This window comes from Hetaerina americana, unplaced genomic scaffold (assembly GCF_022747635.1).
Source record: "Hetaerina americana unplaced genomic scaffold, ioHetAmer1.1.p SCAF_8, whole genome shotgun sequence".
NCBI lineage: Eukaryota > Metazoa > Arthropoda > Insecta > Odonata > Calopterygidae > Hetaerina > Hetaerina americana.
In genome coordinates this window covers 82,098,749-82,118,524 of record NW_027287427.1, presented here as the reverse complement: position 1 = coordinate 82,118,524, position 19,776 = coordinate 82,098,749, and positions in this window count along the sequence as shown.

The following is a 19,776-nucleotide window of genomic DNA, read 5'->3' as shown; positions in this document are numbered from 1 at the left end:
TATATATAAGCACAGATGTAGATTTTTAAACCATAGGAACACAATGAAAGGACATTCACATATGTAGTTTTGACGTTTCGACGGCAAGGCCGTCGTCTTCAGAATGGCGCTCTCAGGGAAGAGCGGATAGGACAACATCACAGATTCCACCAGATTACATCAAAGATTCGTACCACTTTCTGAAACGTCTACACTCAATTCCAATTCCGCACAATACGACCATTCTCATGGCCACGATAGACGTTACATCTCTGTACACCTCCATTCCCCACAAAGAAGGCTTAGAAGCCCTGCAATATTACCTCTCTCTACGACCCACACCACACACCCCATCCACAGATTTCCTCATCGAACTGAGCCAAATCGTCCTCACCAAAAATGCTTTTCAATTCAACGACAAAATATATTTACAACTAAAAGGCACTGAAATGGGCACGCGTTTGGCTCCTGCATACGCCAATCTTTTTATGGGTAAACTAGAACATGACTTTCTGCAACAAAAAACCCTCAAACCACTCTTTTGGGCCCGCTATATCGATGATATTTTCCCCCTTTGGTCCCACAGACGCGAAAATTTATCCTCTTTCATTTCCTCTCTCAAATCCTCCCCCTTGTATCTTTCACTTCTTCTGTATCCGACTCGAATATCTCTTTCCTAGGTATTGACATTCACCTCCAAAAAAATACGTGTTACACCTCAGGCCACATTAAACCAACCAATAAGCAATAATATCTTCATTTCCACAGCTGCCATCCACCTCATACAAAGCGCTCCATCCCATTCTCACTCTCAACCCGTGGCTTCCGTCTCTGTAACAACCCCCTTCCCAACAGAAATACTTGGACCAGCTACATGACTCTCTCAGAACATTTGGGTACCCTGAAAAACTACTGCTATTAAAATCCTCAAACCGTCAACCCAGTATACTTCTCTCCCCAAACCAAACCGCCCAAAATGCCCTAATCTTATCACCACTTTCTACCCCGGAACACACAAAATTAAACATTTAATCCGTGACCTCTTCCCAATTATTAATAACACTCAGACCACATCACTTTTATCCCCACATTGTCCCTCTGTTTCGTTTAGACGCCCGTCGAACTTGCGAGACATCTTCAAGTCCACAAAACATACGGCGAGTACTCCCGTCTCTCCCCCGCCCCTATCCGCACTATGTAACTACCCACGCTGCAAGCTGCAATCTTCTAAGACCCTCCCCCTCACTTAGTACCAACTCCCAACCGGCCGCCACCTGCACCTCAAAAAATATCATTTATCGCCTCTCCTGTAACTTCTGCCCTGCCTTCTACGTGGGCGAATGCACACTTTCCCTCCCCATGATTAACCACCGATATTCCACCAAATCTCCCACCTACCTTAATTATCCCATCCCTACTCACACTGCATCCTACAACCAATCTTTTGATGACTGCTTCCCCGTTTCGATGATTGAACCCTTCCCAAATCTGCTAGTATAATAGAGGTGAGAACCCGCGAGATGGCGCATATCTGGGTGACCCAGCCATTTAAACCGCCCGGACTGAACCAAGCCCACTGAATGCATCATATTGCTGCCTACATACAGGGTTCGTCCGGAAAATAAGTGTACTGACTCCTGGGCTGGGCGCGCCGCTCCAGGCGCGCCCAGCACCGCTCTGACGGGCTGCGATTGGAGGGGGGTATGTTGGCAAGCGACGCTGAAAAAGGCAGTCGGCTCTGAGCTGTGGTGTAGTGAGGAGCTCTGTTAACTCGAAACTCCACGCTTCGACCCACGTCACAATACGCGATGCCGAAGTTTTTGGAGCAGCGTTATTCCATCAAATTTGCGGTAAAGCTTGGGAAATCGTCTACCGAAACTGTCGGTATGATTAACCAGGCTTACGGGGAGTCAGCCATGTCCAGAAACATGATCTTTCGGTGGCACAAGATGTTCGTGGAGGGCAGAGAAGAGGTCGACGACGAACCACGGCCTGGACGCCCATCAACGACACTCACCGACGAAAATGTGCGAAAAGTTCGCGATGTACTGAACTCTGATCGTCGTCTTAGTGTTTGGATGATAGCAGAGCAGTGTAATGCGCCAAAAACAATAGTGCACGAGATTATTAGGGAGCAATTACAGCTGGCGGCTGCATCACGACAATGCGCCGTCTCACACCGCGCTTGTCGTGTCGGACCTCTTGGCCAAGCACGGCGCGGCAACGCTGCCGCACCCGCCCTACAGCCCGGACTTGGCACCACCGGACTTCTTTCTGTTCCAGAAGATAAAGAGGAGTTTGAAAGGAACGCGATACGGGACTTTTGACGCCGTCAAAGAGGCCGTGACGACGTGTTTTCGAGATGTTCCCGATGATGCCTTCGCGGGAGCGTTCCAGGAATGGGAACGCCGCTGGAACAAGTGTATCGACTCACAAGGGTCCTATTTTGAGGAATATTAGCTTAAGATATGTAAAAGTGTAATACATTTTTTTCCCTGAGCTCAGTACACTTATTTTCCGGACGAACCCTGTATGAACCCAGGAAGGCGTGGTACCCGAAAAAGCACATAGCTTGGATGTGTGCTCAGGTGCTCAGAGTGCCTTGCCCGGGCATTGAACCCGGGACCCTCCGGTCAGTAGTCCAACGCTCTACCCACTGGAATAACGCCCCCCCCCCCCACACACACACTTATATATATAATTTTTGTGTAAGGCTGATGTTTAGGCCAAAGTGCTGTGATAATGCGAAATAAAGATATGTGTTGAAAAATCATACGAACGATCTGATAGGTTCCTTTTCATTCAACTTGCAGCAAACATATTCACACAGCACTCAACTTCATGCATAGAATATTAGAGTACGGCAAATATGAAGAAGACCCCAGAGGAAGAAGGTTGAGCAAATTGGAAATTGCAGTTGGCCATTCCAGAGACCAAAAAGAGAATAGAAGATTCTGATGAAAGATAAGCAAGACTCTCTAGAGTAATATCGCAAAGTAGAGTGTCTCGTAAAGGAAGTTACGAAGAGATCTCACGACAAATACTAAGAAACTGCGGGAGATGCCGCAACAGTATTTTTTAACGGATTCATCCGCTATATGAGCATTGCAATGGAATAATTTTAAACAAAATGCAACGTCTCGGTATAGGTGGAATATTTTTACACTCTGGAATTGTTACATTGTATTCAGTCTTATAACTCCATATTTCATTTTCCTGTCCCATCTTCTGCATTCCCATTTTATTTGTCCATTTTTTCTTCGCCATTCTCTGCAATCATCAGGTTCCAATGATGTCAATTTTCCTCTGGTAAGCTTTTCCAATGCCCCATATTTCCGGCCCACAGTGTTTACATAGGCCTCGCAAATTTTCTCGCTTACAATTCCTCCGTTTGAATCTGTAAATGCATTGAGGAAAAATATTATGTTAAATAGGTGTTCCCTTTAATTAATAACACCGTATAATATTGATCTTGATACCAGATTAACATTATACATAAGGCTGTTTTCGGCATGGTTGGACTCTTTAAGATCCCCATATTGTTTATGGAAAATATTGTTCATTATCATTTTTACGACAGTCCAAGTTCAAATCTTTAGATTCTCCTCGTTAATAATTCTATGCCTCAAGAGCTTATTCAAAATGGTATTTTAAGAATAAGGAAATGGTGGGCAATATTTGTACTTCGTTAAATATCAATTTATTGATCGGCAACAAATCAGAAAGAAAAATAAACTTTTTTTATGATTTCATTATTCGCTCATCAGAACTTTTATCTCTCCATATGCTTGCAATTTTGAGTGATTTTAAAATATAAAACCAATAGTTGGAGCTGATTTAAGACCTTATCACAATGCTGCGTGCATGTTACACTTTAAAGGTTTTTAAGCTGGAATCCATAGTTATAAACTAGAATCCTGAAGTAAGAAAAGGGAATGTTTTAAATTCATTCAGATGATATTATTTCTGACTGATTATATATTCTGATATTATTTAGATCATCTTAAAGATCTGCAGCCCCGATTGATATACATGTGCTCTAAACGGAACTTGCTTCATAGGAGCTGAATGATGTGACCCAAGACAAATATTTTGATTTAACTTTCTGGACCGAACATTTTTGTGTGAAATTTATTAAGAACATACTCTACAATGGATTTATCTCTCTTTGGTGTAAATATTTTTTCTAACTAAATGCTACTTACCGAAATCTCTTTCCATGTGCCGTACTACATTGAGAGTTGTTGAATTGACCTGGAAAAATGGGGAGAAGAATTATTTATAACTTAAATATTCACTTTGTTTGCTAAAGAACATAGTAGAATTTTTAAGGAAATAATCCGTTCTTGAAAGGCAAAGAACCTTTTAGAGAAAAACGTAGAGGATCACCAGGAGTCGCAGGTAATTAATCTTTTTGTACATTTTCGGTGACGATTACTGGGAAATAATTTCGATTCGACTTATTTTTTTCGATGAAAATTCTTTCTTTAAAAAATGGACAAAATAGTTTCATTTTTCCCTTCATAAAAATCATTTCACTAGGGGGTGAGAGCCTAAACCACCTGCGTTAAAAATCAATTTCCTACTTCTTGATCAATCATTCATGGATTCATGGAAAAACGTTCTTTTATTTGAATAAATAAACGCTTTTACATTAAACTAGTGAATGATATATAGGCAATAAATTGATTCATGACGCAATTATTTTTGTCAACAATAATCCTAGTGAATAAGTACTCGTGGCAATTCCGCTTGCAATGGCAGACCAATTCGGGCATGAACACCTTTTGAAGCGCCGGAACACACGACGCGGAAGAGGGGAAGATCCGAGACCCGGGGAATGGGGAAGGGAAGTACGGTGCCAGTGGCCAGTAGGTCGTGGATGAGGCTTTCCGCGGGTTCAATCGGCAACTACAGTCAAAACTGACCACCTCAACTTATCTACCGCATGCTAGCTGATTGTCGCGATTGATATTATTCACAAATGTGATTCGAATATCTTTCTCAGGCCCAAATTATTCCTTTCCCATTCTGTACATTTTATTTTTGACCGACGGCGGTTATTTTAGTGTATCCATCGGCAGCATAAGAGTGGAAATTTTAACAATATTTGAACCAGAACCTACAGAGTTCGTCCGGAAAATAAGTGTACTGAGCTCAGGGAAAAAAATGTATTACACTTTTACATATCTTAAGCTAATATTCCTCAAAATAGGACCCTTGTGAGTCGATACACTTGTTCCAGCGGCGTTCCCATTCCTGGAACGCTCCCGCTAAGGCATCATTGGGAACCTCTCGAAGACATGTCGTCACGGCCTCTTTGACGGCGTCCAAAGTCCCGTATCGCGTTCCTTTCAAACTCCTCTTTATCTTCGGGAACAGAAAGAAGTCCGGTGGTGCCAAGTCCGGGCTGTAGGGCGGGTGCGGCAGCGTTGCCACGCCGTGCTTGGCCAAGAAGTCCGACACGACAAGCGCGGTGTGAGACGGCGCATTGTCGTGATGCAGCCGCCAGATGTTTTTGATCGCTGGCCGGACGCGGGCGACTCGTTCTTGAAGCCTGTCGAGCACTTGGACGTAAAATGCAGCATTTACAGTTTGTCGTTCAGGTACAAATTCGTAGTGGTCGACTCCCCTTTTGTCAAAAAAGACAATGAGCATCGCCTTGATCCGAGATTTGCTCATGCGAGCTTTCTTTTGACGGGGTGATGATGGGGTGTGCCACTCCGCACTTTGTCTCTTCGACTCCGGGTCGTACTCAAAGATCCACGTCTCGAAAACCTGAAACAACGTTCTCTAAAAAATGTGAATCGTTTTTGCAGTGATCCGCTAGTTGTGTCGCAATTTCCAAACGATTGAGTCTTTGATCATCACTGAGCACTTTCGGCACCAACTTTGCACAAATTTTTCGCATCTGTAATTGCTCCCTAATAATCTCGTGCACTATTGTTTTTGGCACATTACACTGCTCTGCTATCATCCGAACACTAAGACGACGATCAGAGTTCAGTACATCGCGAACTTTTCGCACATTTTCGTCGGTGAGTGTCGTTGATGGGCGTCCAGGCCGTGGTTCGTCGTCGACCTCTTCTCTGCCCTCCACGAACATCTTGTGCCACCGAAAGATCATGTTTCTGGACATGGCTGACTCCCCGTAAGCCTGGTTAATCATACCGACAGTTTCGGTAGACGATTTCCCAAGCTTTACCGCAAATTTGATGGAATAACGCTGCTCCAAAAACTTCGGCATCGCGTATTGTGACGTGGGTCGAGCGTGGAGGTTCGCGTTAACAGAGCTCCTCACTACACCACAGCTCAGAGCCGACTGCCTTTTTCAGCGTCGCTTGCCAACATACCCCCCTCCAATCACAGCCCGTCAGAGTGGGTCTGGGCGCGCCTGGAGCGGCGGGAAAAAATCAGTACACTTATTTTCCGGACGAACCCTGTATTAATATCGTAATGCTGCGACAAGCCGCCAATAAACAACCTCAACCTCCATCCGAAAGTGCAAACATTCAACCCATGTCCATCAACAGTGGTTATTCATTCATTGCGCGACTGATAAGTATGCGTATGAAATGATCGAGTGATTAAGACTTCTGCCCCCACTTTAAATTAAATAAATCCATCTCGGAAATAATTTCTAATAAACGGGAGAAAATGAATTTCCTGAAAAATGAATCCATACTTAGGTATTATATATATATATATATATATATATATATATATATATATATATATATATATACATACATATATATATATATATATATATATATATATATATATATATATATACATATATATATATATGTAATACCTAAGTATGGATATATATATATATATATATTATAAATTAATTTTGTGAATTGCGGTGGGAAGCTGTGCTTAAACCTCGAACAAGTGGGCGGTGATCAAATTGTGCTAAGTAGTTTTGGAATCCAGAGATGTCTGTGAAATGCCTTAAATAAAATTAAAAGTTTCTATGGAGAGCGACGAAGTGAAAGTTTACCTATACTTCCAAAAAACCTTCGGCCGCACTTTTACCTATATGAATATAAAATCGAAATCAAGATAAACTTGCAAAAGAATCCCTAATAAAAATAGAAACTAGTCGGAAATATATCTTTATTAAGTAGGAAATTATAAAGGTCTATGTCTCTATTATTATGGAATGGTTCCACCACATCACACCTGAATCTGTAATTTATATTCCTAATATAGATTTGTAGGGTACCTTGTTGAATCTCAGCCATCAACCTTGTCACTCGGATGATGTTTGTTTTCGCTGTCATGCAATTGCTTTCCTAGTACATGAAAATAAATTAAAATCATATGATAAAAACGAGAATGTACCTATTGATCTAGCATTCTAGATTGAATGATTGATTGATCATAAAAAAACAATGGCTTCAGCCGAGTATATGATTGTAATTACACAAATAGGTTCATGAAAAAGAAAGATCAAAATAATATTGAAAATTAATGACTAAGGATGTTGGAAGGACATTATTAGTCCATGGAATAGAGCGCTGTATAAATGACTGGAGAGTCCGGGTTCGATTCTGCGTAACACCTCTGGGAATCAGTCCTCAGGTTAATCGGCACAGTCCGATTTTTCTGGTCTCAGATCTCCTTTGGAAGCATCCCCCTACCCTGGTGTGTGAATTTTACACTCCGTTGGGACTCTGAATCTCGTGCGCATTGAACCAGCCATAAATAAACATTTTATGCGGTGAGAAATATCGCGAATGTTTATTTTTTCACATTATTCGTGATATATTTCCTCAAAGAGATTTATTATATATGCGCATAATTACATAGCATCATATCTTCTTCCTAATTTGTCGTCGGCGGGCTACAAACGTGGCTAACTTTCCCGGCTGCTCAGTTGAAAGCCCCAGGGTCTGATCTCTGTTTTGGGTGTGTTACGTTTAGTTAATTGGTAATTCATACCCTTACTCTCATTATCAGCTAAACAGTATTCCAAAAGAACTATAAACAACAAATAAACGAAATAGGGATTTTAGTTGCCATGGAGTAGAAAAATAATTTAAGCTGTTGGCAAATGAAAGTTGATCAAAGTGGAGTAGAGTTAACGACAAAGAGAGGGAAGTTATACTTAAACAATAATATAGCAATTAAATCAACGGTTAGGAACGATAACGTGGAAAGCTTCCTGTAAGACTTCATGTGGTAGAGATGAGCTAATTTAAGAATATCTGGGGTGGCAACGTGTGAAGGCAGGAAAAATAATTATCAGATTAAACGAAATGCAACGTGTTTGCAAGTATAAGAGAGGTGATTTGCTGAGGAGGGAGATCGAAGGAGGAAATTTTCCCTTTCCCAACGCGCGAGCACAAGAGATGCTGAAGGAATAAAATATCACGTGATTAAATATTCTCCTTCGACATGTTTCTTCTCCCTCCTCTCTTTCGGATCAAATCGTTTTAACACACCAAAAATGGCGACACATGACGTTGAATTTTTTAAATTCAGAGGAGAGGAGGCTCGTGGGAGTCATTTATTAAAAGGGTTAAAACAAATTACGCAACAACGGGATGGAATAATTATTGGTATATAAAGGAAAATGTTTTGTATACTACTAGCATTACACTAAAATTGAGAGATATATTTTGAATGAGTATATATTGAGTGCGTTTAAATGCACCAAACAAAGTATTTAACAATGACAAACTCCCCAAAGACAACTTTATAAATTGCAATTATTTGTAAGACTAGTTTATAAATATTTTATTAGACAGGCTGAGGAATTAAGTGTGAAATATTAATTCACACTTCTCAATTTGAATTCCAGCAAAGGACACAAAGAATCTTCTGTAATATATAGTAGTATGTGACCAGCTGGAAGCAACTGCAATTAAAAACATTCAGGTGATACAAACTTCAACAAGAACTTGAAAACATTCCCAAGATTAATTTTAAACCGTTCTAATCACTAATGGGAGTCAGCAATACCCACCAACAATTTTTGCAATTAAGTGATTTAATTAGTGATATTGGAAGCTGGTGCCATTCAAAAACCTGCCTTAACCGGTAGATTACCTAATGATAATAATAATAATAACAATAATGATAATAATAATAATAATAATAATAATAATAATAATAATAATAATAATAATAATAATAATAATAATAATAATAATAATAATAATAATAATAATAATAATAATAATAATAATAATAATAATAATAATAATAATAATAATAATAATAATAATAATAATAATAATAATAATAATAATAATAATAATAATGATAATAATGATAATAATAATAATAATAATAAATGAAATTAAAAATAAAAGATAAAATTTTAAAAACTCCATTTTACTCCCATTTCTAGGTTTAAGATGACACTTGGTGGATTATTATGGCTTATGGTGAAAAAATGTAATGATAAAATTTTCAGGAAGAACGTTTTTGCAATATATAATCCCGAATCGGTTCATGTATCTGCGTATTCTCTGCCAAGGGTGATTATCCATCCCCAGTCATTGGCCAGTCCAGCAAAAACCCGTTAGCTATGGTTATAGCGTACAAAATGTCAGATGCCGAGAGAGGAACCAAGTGCAGAGTCATCTACTGTGTAATGCAGAAAAAATAAGTACATCTTGCAAAGCCCCTTCATAGGATGTTATTTCACTGGTATTCTACGCAGCGAGGAAGGAATTAAAATCACCGTCTCTGAAATTCTGGACTGTTTACCCTCTTAAAGATTTTATTTTTATTGCTAAATATGAATACTAAAACCAGTCTCCTATCCTAAGGTTGTTATCATGATTGATAGACGGGGCTTAAAGCTTACACTTACGGCCACTGAGTCACTGGATTCAGAATCACGAAGTCACACAATTTGAAGTCACTGAGTAACGTGCGGTTTCTCAGTGAGTTTCGACACACGATAAAATAAACGGACTCAGATTATTTGGGCGTTTTCAAGTGAATCGCTTTGATTTGAACCTTGAGAACGCTCGTCCGGAGCCAAGCATACTACGCATTGGATGTCCGCACTACCTTTAAACTAGACTCGGAGGAAAAGAAATTTAATTAATAAACTTATACGTAAATGAATTTGCTTGAACTGCTACTAATATGAATGGATTATTTAAGTGATGACGACACATTAAAACTCCATCGAAAAAAGAAAATGGAAACACGCTCAGTTATTTCTCCGACTAAATCATAATGGGGACTGAAAAATGGTTTTCTGCGCGTTGTGTCAGGCGGAGCTTGGAAGCGTATTGAGGCCTTAGCGCTTTGAGCGTATTAGTCAACAGTTGGCTATTAGACTGCTGGTAATCAAGTCTCCAATGCGAAATATCTCCCCCCTTTGTAGTGTTTTCCCCCAGTGAATCTAATTAAAGTTTCTAACTTTGATGTGGAGCGTAGATTTTTTTAAGGCCAAAACTTGGTTGTTGTGGCATGGAGATAATTGTAGATTGAGAGCTTTTTATACTTGAGTGTGGAGAAGAAACAAAAAATGAAATGGATGGAAACAAAACAAGCGGGCATTGAATGAGGTTGTTTTGAAGAAATTTGATGGCAGAAGAAGTCCATGCTGGGGCGTTGAGAGGCAGTGGCAATTTGAAGGCCGTGATAAAGAGGGGAGGAAGCTGTAAGGTGAGAGAGAAAAACATTTGATAATTTAGGTGAAATAGAAGGATGTAAGATGACTATTTACTACATAGTATGTGGAACAAAAAATTGGATTAATGTAATTGTGGTGTCAGGGTACTAAGCACCGTGTTACATTATTGCGTTAGTATCCGTGGATAATTGGATTGAGCCGTGTTAGTATTCTGCATACGTAGACGTTACTGAAAAAGAATAGTGCTTAGTTTTGGTGTCCCTCAAAAGCTTACCTTAACTGCAAGACTACTGTCAATATGGTTGTATAACATGATATCCATTATGCTCATTACTGAGCTGTGCTGGTCATAGTCATGAAACGCTATGTTAATGGGTTCATCCACTATTACACAGCCCACACACACACATTACAAATCCACTAATCGGTCCATTCAACAAAACCATTTAAGCCCATACCTGTTTCAGTTGATCAACGGTCGGATCCTTTGTAATGATAACTCATTGCTTGATCGTATTGCTCGGAGTAATGCCGAGCGATTTGCCAAAGACGTATTGGATCGGAAGAGTACAAGTACAATAGAGATGTTGCAGAAACATTGATTCCTGCCGGTGTTTGGGGAACGAGGGCGCAAGCGTAGCACTACAGCCCGCCGCGGATAAGTGCAACTCGATGCTGCCAAGGAAGAGAATTCCCCGGTCGAACAGCCCTCGACTACGGGAGGAAAAATGAAATCCACGCACAAGACGGGATATGAAACTACAATCAAACAAAGTGAAATCAAACGCTAAGCCAAGGGAAACAGAGAGCGCAGGTTCGTTTAAAAATATTGCTAAAGTCTAAAGACGGGGGAACTAAAAAAATGACCTTGGTTTGAAGAAGAATGGAAAAAAATCCCTAAAGTGGGCCCTGAGAATAACTTATGCAAAACTGACGAAAAGGGAACAAAAATAAACTTAACAGGGTCATTTTGGGGTTGATTATCTCATAAAATAATGGCTTTCCTTATTTGAACCTTTCTCCGTACATAATGTTTACATCGACAGCGAAGAATGTATTACTTGGGATATCACTCTTTCATAAGTAAAATGAATAGTTTCCACACTGCTTTAAATCAACGTGGAAAAGGTTAACTGCTAAGGTGACACTTAAAAATTGCCTCGCCGGACTGGCAGTAACCCCAAATTAGGGCGGGGCGGGGGGAGGGTGGAGAGTAGAAGGGGAGAGGAGAAAAAGTGGAAGAGCTTTAACCCGGTGGCTTTTATTTCCTGCAGCAGATTGGGGTGAGGGGTGGACGGTGTTTCAGGCTGCTTGGAAGATACACATTTGGGGCCGTTAAAGAGTCGAGAGCGCATTCGGAGGACGGCGACTGAAATTCCGCGAAAACCTGCAATGAGATCTCACGCTCCCCGCTCGAGTTTCCAAAAGAGCGACGTCGCTCTTTCCTTATTTTTTCCCATTCCGGTTGAACAAACCCGCGCCTATTATTTTTTGAGAGCAGTGATGACGGAACTGTTCGTGCGTCTCCATGAGAATTCACGATTCAAAGCCACGCTTATTTCACTTCCTGCCAGCATGGACCGTTAAAACCCAGCGTCAGCGGCGTCCACTCGCAGCAGCAGCGGCGGAATTACGTGGAAGGCGGACTCGGTTTTGAATTTGGGATGGGGAGGAATTTCGATTCAATAAATGCATTTATGCGTGTAAAAAATATACATAAATTAAATAGTTAACTTCAAAAAAAGATATTTTTTAATTTGCTTATTTTTACAATGAAGCGCAGTGCGGATAAGAATTATGTATCGTAACTTAGTTAATTTTCCTAAGAATGTAGTGCTATGATAGTCATATTCTATAATAAATTTGGATAAACGCACACATTCTGACATTTTCGCTCTTCTCACTTGCTACCACAACTGGATTTTGGAAGCATAATTAGATACACTGAAAATATTACTCTGTTTCCGCCTAATTTAAGAGTCATTACTTTTTGTAAACTGAACGTCATATACAGGCATTAGGTAGCACCAGATCCTCCATAAGGGTCATGAAGCATATTGGATTACCAATTGAATTTTCAGTTTATATCAAAAGTAAAAGTGAATTAAAAAACATTTTCAATCTAAACTGAAAAAATCTAGTTCGTGACACTGTAGCTTGATGAATTTGTTTTAATATGTTTTTGATGCTATTATGTCAAATAATTCTTACCACACGCCATTTGCAAAGTTTTGACGCTTTTAGATCTTGGATATTGGCTGTTATTCACGGAAGCATAGCTTCACTAGAGCGCATCACTAGATTGTATTGAGGATTATAAAAGCAAAGCCTGTCATTTTATGCCCTGCTTAAAACCCAGTGTAAGTCCTACGAGCAGAAACGATATATATTGGAAACTTGGTACCATCATATTTCACAATGACGCTAATTAAGAGATTTAAACTTTAAAATCTAGTACTCAAGCCCTAGAAGAACGAGGACTTGAAGACTTTCCTCTTGAACTCTATACTTCCGAAATATCCATTCGATTAAGCTAAGCGTGGCCCTATAAATTGATCACGAGGAAATCGATCAATTAAGATGGTTCTGGAAAAAATGGGCAAACTCTCCTCGGAAATCAATGCATATCTTGTTTCACGTGGCATTCATTTTTTTTAGCCTAAAATCAGCGAAAGTTGTTTAGTCATTAGTTTAAATTGTGTTTTTTCGTAAACCCTCTTTGATTTTATGTTTATACCTAACCGAAAGGTAGAATAAAATAAAAGGTAGTCTCATAGTAAAGATGTAAGTGGGACAATCTCAGCTCAACCTTGTAGATACTACTTGGCGACCTTATTTTATCCAGTAATCGTTGAACATATAAGAGGGTCATCCGGAAAGTAGTACCCGTTCGTGCCGCATGAAGTGCTGACGACGCGAGTAGCCGCTGGACGAGGTCAGATAGCTTCAGTGGCTTGTCTGCCTTCTCTGAGCCAAGTTGCGTGACGCTAGCATTGCCTGTGTTGTTTCTGTGATTGTTTACAATGTTTAAAAAAATTGAGAACGCCGCCAGTTGTGAAGTGAGGGCAGTGATTAAATTCCTCAATGCAAGAAACGTTCGCCCATGTGATATTCATCGCCAATTAAAGGAGGTGTATGGAGACAATGTAATGGACGAGTCGTCTGTTCGGCGGTGGTGTCGCAACTTCAACATGGGGAGGGGGAACACACACGACGATGAGCGTTCGGAGAGACCGTCTGTCATTACAGACCAACTGGTGAGCTCAGTTGACGAATTCGTGAGGAACGATCGGCGCGTCACAATTGATGACATCTGTGAGCATTTTCCCAATGTTTCTCGAACAATTGTTCATGAAATTGTTAAACACCATCTGCATTATGCAAAAATTTGTGCAAGATGGGTCCCTCGCGTATCTCAATGAGCTGGCGGCGAAGGACTATGCAGCAGGAATACAGAAACTTGTCACACGTTATGACAAATGCCTTAATTTGCTTGGAGATTATGTTGAGAAGTAGTTTAAAGTATCCTCTTTCAAATAAAATTTTTTATGTTTGTTAATATTTACTTTTGTGTCTTTATTTCACGAACGGGTACTACTTTCCGGATGACCCTCGTATTTAGCAAACATTTATTTTTTTCTTCGCATGTGTCCAAGAGATTTGATTTGATTTCCTAGTTATACGAATAGGTTTAATGAACTGGGAGATAACCGAAGCTATTTGAATTTGAAGAATTAACATTTATATTAAAAGAAAATATACAAGAAAATGCCTTCTTTTATCTAAAATGAGATGATTTAAGTTAAAAAAATACACCTGATTGTATTTCACCAGGACAACCTTGAATCTGTACTCAATGAGTTTCAAGAAAGAGCGTCAGTTATGAATTAAAATATGCAATTGGTTTCTTTTACTTTTATCTCAAATAATATTAGTTTTTGCTTGGCACTGTGAATATTGAATTCATAGAAACCAAATTGCGTCAGTTCGTCTCATAGGTTTAAAGCCGAAGAAAATAAATCTGCATCCATCTTTCTCGGGAGACGGAAGCCGAATCAGATAACTTATGAGGGTTAGAGGGTCAATATTGGTACATCCACAAAGACCTGCCCTATCACCTAAAAACAAAACGATCAAAACCGGTTGGATTTTCCGGAGACCTGTGGCTGAAAGGAAATTCTGATTTTTTCCTAAGACACTGAAAGCGTAATACAAAAAGTGTCAGAAAGCCGTTAACTAGGATGCTAGGATTCATTTGAATTCAATTTCTAAAAGCTAAAACAAGTTAATTATGAGAAATTTAACGGTAAAATATTTAAATGTAGATATATAACACATAATATCCAAAAATCAAAACGTAGTAATTTTTAAAAAAACCTTAAAACAAGCTAAAAATAAATGAAAAAATAATTATAAACTATTTCACTCATGAGGATAAACGATGACAGTAATATATTCCTAACACTGAGTTGCCAATATATCAGACAATGAATACAATAGCAAAATAAATAGGGTAATCAACAAAACGTGATTGATATTCTTTCCTTGAGCTTATTAAATTTACTTGAACTAGTTTATATCTGCTGTTATAATGAAATGAAAATGAATTAGCTCTTCCATTCGTTCTTTCACCTGCCATGACAACAAATATTTGCACTCCAAAAGTAGGAAAATGTAAATTTGCTTGTTAAATAAAAATGCAGCACAACAGCTTAAAAATTTTGACGAATAGGTGTTCATATTTCCTCACTATTATGAAAGCTTTAGGATGTCTCTATATCTTCTCCGACGAAATATGCCAAAAGGCATATTATGAATACAATTGAAAATAGAAAAATTGAACCAAAATGTAATGGTATGAACACATATTTGGCAAGCAATCGCAGATTCTATTAATGTTTACAGTGGCCGAAGCTCACTTTAGATTTCAATTTTAGAAGCCTGATTTAATAGGAAAACCAAATATTCGAAAATACGAATTATCGTATTTTCGTATTCGTCAGCGATTGAGAGAAATATATTCCAAACCATCTCAATCATTTCACCGGCTCCTGTCCTTATTAATTAAAAAAAAAAACTCTCACAATTTTACTGAAGCCCTCAATATTTCAACAAAATAACTACGCACGATCTGCCTTGGCCTCTACAAACTAGGCGCACTTTAATATGAATTTTAAAATTTATTTTCTTTACAAGAAAAATAAGAAAAGTTAGTATCGGAACTGAAATTTACTACAGTCAGTTAACGTAATAAAATAACAGGAAGAAAAATTTGAAAACTGAAAATCCGCACGCCAGGTGATCATTTGATGACTAGGCTATAATACGACAATTGCTGGGATATTTGACAAGCCGATGTATACTAATTCTAATAATAAACAAATATGAAAAGTAATTTGTTAGTTTGTTTGGAGACCAATAACGCCAAGACGGTACGAGAGTAAAGTATTCTAATTTTTCTGCATAAATAAGGTAAAAACTCTCAAAGGTGCACAGAAAAGGCTAAGTCCAATTTGTATATACTTTATGGAAATTGTTGAAACTGAAAAAATGGTGTTTTCATCTCTTTTTTCTCACACTGATGGTAGCACGTGCTTAACTCAGAATTAAAGTTTCAATTCATTCCCTTGAATGAGGAGTGTCAATTTAACTGTCGCATCTAACTAGATGCGTATCATTTACAAACGTAATTTATAACTTATACATTGCTAATGACTTTGCATATTGCAAAAAACTGTTTACAAAGTATATAGTCTTGCAGTATTACATTAAAAGTGCCAATTACATTGTTTTTGGTAATATGCTGCAGCGAAATTCGATTGCCTCACATTACTTCTTTAAGAGATAACTTTAAAAGTGCTTCGGTTTTTCTGATTCAGTGCTAATTTTACCTGGCAAAATCTATCTACAAGGTCTGACCCAAAAATAAGTAGAATAAATCTGGGGAATAAAATTCATTGCAGATCGAAGTACAAATTACTTAAGTCCTTCATCAGAGCACCTTTAAATATCGACATACCAATGTATGTGCCTCCGCCGGTCGTGATATGCTTCCTGTAAGGCATTAACGGGACCCTCGTTCAGGCTCTTCGGCATAATCCAGTGGTACAAAATGGTACTCAAAGGGGTTAAACTAGGGTCGTACACCACGGCCCATGTCTCGTCACCAGTAACCACCTATTCCTAAAAATTCGGGCTACTTTCATCTTGACCCATAAGGTCCAAGGCAAGATTGTCACGCAAACACAATTATTATTTTTTAAATAAGTTCTTAATTCTGGAACACAGTAATAACTTGGATAGACCTCTGAGCAACTGACCGGAGGGCCAGGAGTCGTTTCCGGGTGACGACGCTGGGCACCCTCAGCTTCTACATGCATGTGCTTCTACATGGTAACTGCTTGCTACCCCTACGGCATGTGGCAGGGTGATTACACACTAAGCATGGGATATAAAAAATTAATTTTCACTTAATTTTTAATTACAATATATTACTGCAAAATTGCCGATTCGGTTTCGCACGACACGGAAATATGGTCATTGAAGTATTATGTTAGGAGTAGATTAGAAGCTTTTGAAATGTGGATTTTGTGAAGGAATGGAAATGTGAAGTGATAACGTTTAATATAATAAACATTTGTTTGGGAGATGATATTGCAGAGAATATTATTATTTTCCCTGATTTGGATATAGTGTTTTATTTAATTTATTTCAACGCTATTCGTACGAATCACTGAGCAGTTATAAAATTTGCATGTAGTTTACAGGAATTCTATTGATGCATAGGACTAGTATGGCATAAGCCTTAGATATTCGTTCACAAATAGACAGCCTTTGACTGCTCCTCAGGGTTTCACCTTCCAAACTGGCGTAATTAGCAGAAAACTACAGGGGAGCGCAGGCTACTCGTCGAGTTTTACAACGTTACGTCAAATGAATAGGTACCGCCTACTTCATCAAAAAAGGAAAAATGGGATGTAATGAGGTATTTGAGGCCTTGGTTGGACTAGTGCTTATTATTTTATGAATGAATAAGAAATCGCGAATGCATTTCTGTCCCGGAAAGTCTAGGTCGGCGTATTCCTGTAGCGATTGCGTCACCGACTGAAAGGGGATTTTTGAAAAGCACGACAATCGTAACCCGTCCCCCGGCCACCTGTTTACTCCCATTCACTGCGGCGTGAATAAGCTTCCGCATTGCAAGACGGCGCTCAGCCTCCTCCTTAACCTTTTGCCCGATATTTTCTCACCTTTTATTTTAGTCCTCAACTTTTCCTGAGAAAAACAATTACCAATATTCTCAAGCCGCAATAGCAGACACATTTTGGCTTGGCAAATATATTCCGTTATACTCTCCATTCAGACTCTAGTTGTCTCACGTTCCCTTAATTTGTTAACACAGAATAATCTTCACCTAACAGGGGTATTGTTAGGTTTTGTATCAAAAAATAAGAACCAGTGAAGAGGTATCTACGCTATGGAAAGTCTGTGATGCTCATGGTTCCTGTCAGCGAACTGAACACACTCCAGCACATATTTTAAGTAGGTGTAAAATACGCTAATAATATCCCTTTTGCACAGTGGTATCATGTGTCAAAACCAAGGTTTATAAAATGACACCGTTTATTCAAAGAGTATTCAAATCAACGATTTAGTTTATAAACAATAAATTTTAACATTTTACTAATGAACACCGATGAATAGTTAATTGAAATTTGAAAAACGGACAAAAATTATATCGTGAATAAATTTTTATCAACTCAGAAAAGTTTACTATTTAAAAATATCTGAAACTAATGGATAATGTAAAAATTATACTATAACTGGATAATTTAAAGCATTCATTTCACAGGAAATCAATGCGTTTGAGAAATAAAAACATCGCACTTCTGTAACATTGAGGTACTATCTTCCGAACCGGATTTTCCATAAGCATTTTTGACTGACTTGTCATAATTTTCTTAAAATGGCACTTGAGAATTGAAGAACATTAAATCCTACAAAAAGAGCTACGTTGACGCCCAAAGACTAAGAGTACTTGTTGGCATACAGAAAGCAAAACATAATTATACATGAGTTTGTCGATCTTGTGAGGTTCAAAATGTGCTTACCTGAGGCGTTGTTAAATTCTGTTTGGACAACAGAATAATTATTACGTCCCTCCTACCCCAAAAATATAAATATTGAGGGCACCTCTCCCAATAATTTCGAGGTCTTCTAAATGTGATGAGTTTGGCAACTTTTAAACTAAATAGCTGCTTTCTGAAAGAAAAAACTTAAACATACGATTTAGTTTAAATATATACCTTTGCAATAAAAATAAACTACAAATGCATCTATCAAATGTCTTTAAAACTGGGTTTTTCCTTTCTGTGGGCCCGATATTAGGGAGTTCTTGTGCCCTCTCTCTATATCGCTGAAAAATCAATAAACCACCAGGAAAATGAGTGACAAAACGACTGGTAACCTTTTACCTATAGCTAGTTGTAAATAATGCGAAAATAAAACATTCTCACTGCAAAAAAGAAAATGTCACCGAACGTTTTTCGAGTTCAAACTTCCGTGTTGCCATTACGGATTTAACTACCACAATTTCAGCCTCCAGCAAGAATTTTTTGCCAGATTGGACTATCGCCATCATTTTCAGGGTATTAAGGCCTTTATTTAAAATGGTGTGCCTTGCATGTGCATAGATGTATGTATGTGTATATATTATATATGTATGTATGTGTGTATATATATATACACACAAGTATAAATGTATACGCATGTAGATATATGTACATATGTATATACGTACACATATGTCCATATATATATACATATATACCATATATTCATACGTGTTTCTATTTTTCCGCTTACGTTATTACTGATGAATAAGATTAGGCACGGCGTACTATATAAACTTTCGAAACGGAGGAGGAAGGGAGAATGAATACAAGCAATCGATACCTGAACATTTTTGGGAGTTGGGCAGAAATTTGTGCAAAACATAATTAACGAAAATAATTACTCTCACGCACACTAATCGAATTTGCTTGCTATAATCAGCCTTTACCAGAATACATCAATATAGAATTTATTATTTTAATTTGTGGTAATATTTTTATTTCTTATACGATTATAATTTTCATTGCATAATTGTCACCCTGCATCAATTTCCAACGTATTTGAATTTACTT